Raw genomic sequence first — 487 nt, forward strand, 5'->3', positions numbered from 1 at the left:
TCCATCCACGGCCAGCGACTGCCTGCGGGCTGCCTCGGCTTAACGCCACAGCGCAGCGCTGGCCGAAGCTTGGAGTGCTTCCCGGAGATGCTGTGTCTCTTCCCAAGCGCTTAAACAGAGTGTGTGGTGTAGTACAAATTAAATTTTCTGCTCAAGTCATGCACTCGCTACGAGAAATCTGTCAGTTTGAAACTAGCCTGGATTTTTTTATTATATGGAGTTATGAAGTCAGGGCAAAGTGATGCGTCGGAGAAGCAGTATCAGGACCATGAATTTGGCTGGTTTTAGAGTCGTAGAAAAGTCCAGGTTGGAAAGGATCTCTGGAAATCATCTGGTCCGACCTTCTGTGGAAAGCAGGGCCTTAGATTAGGTTACCTGGGGCCCTGTTTCATTTGCTTTGAATTTTTTGATACGTTACTAAATAGATCTTTGCTGTACCGTCTTCTTTGGATGCCAGAGCATTGATTATTCAGGGGATGTGTGTGGT

Source organism: Pygoscelis adeliae, unplaced genomic scaffold (assembly GCF_000699105.1).
Source record: "Pygoscelis adeliae isolate BGI_AS28 unplaced genomic scaffold, ASM69910v1 Scaffold495, whole genome shotgun sequence".
In the NCBI taxonomy this organism is placed as follows: domain Eukaryota; kingdom Metazoa; phylum Chordata; class Aves; order Sphenisciformes; family Spheniscidae; genus Pygoscelis; species Pygoscelis adeliae.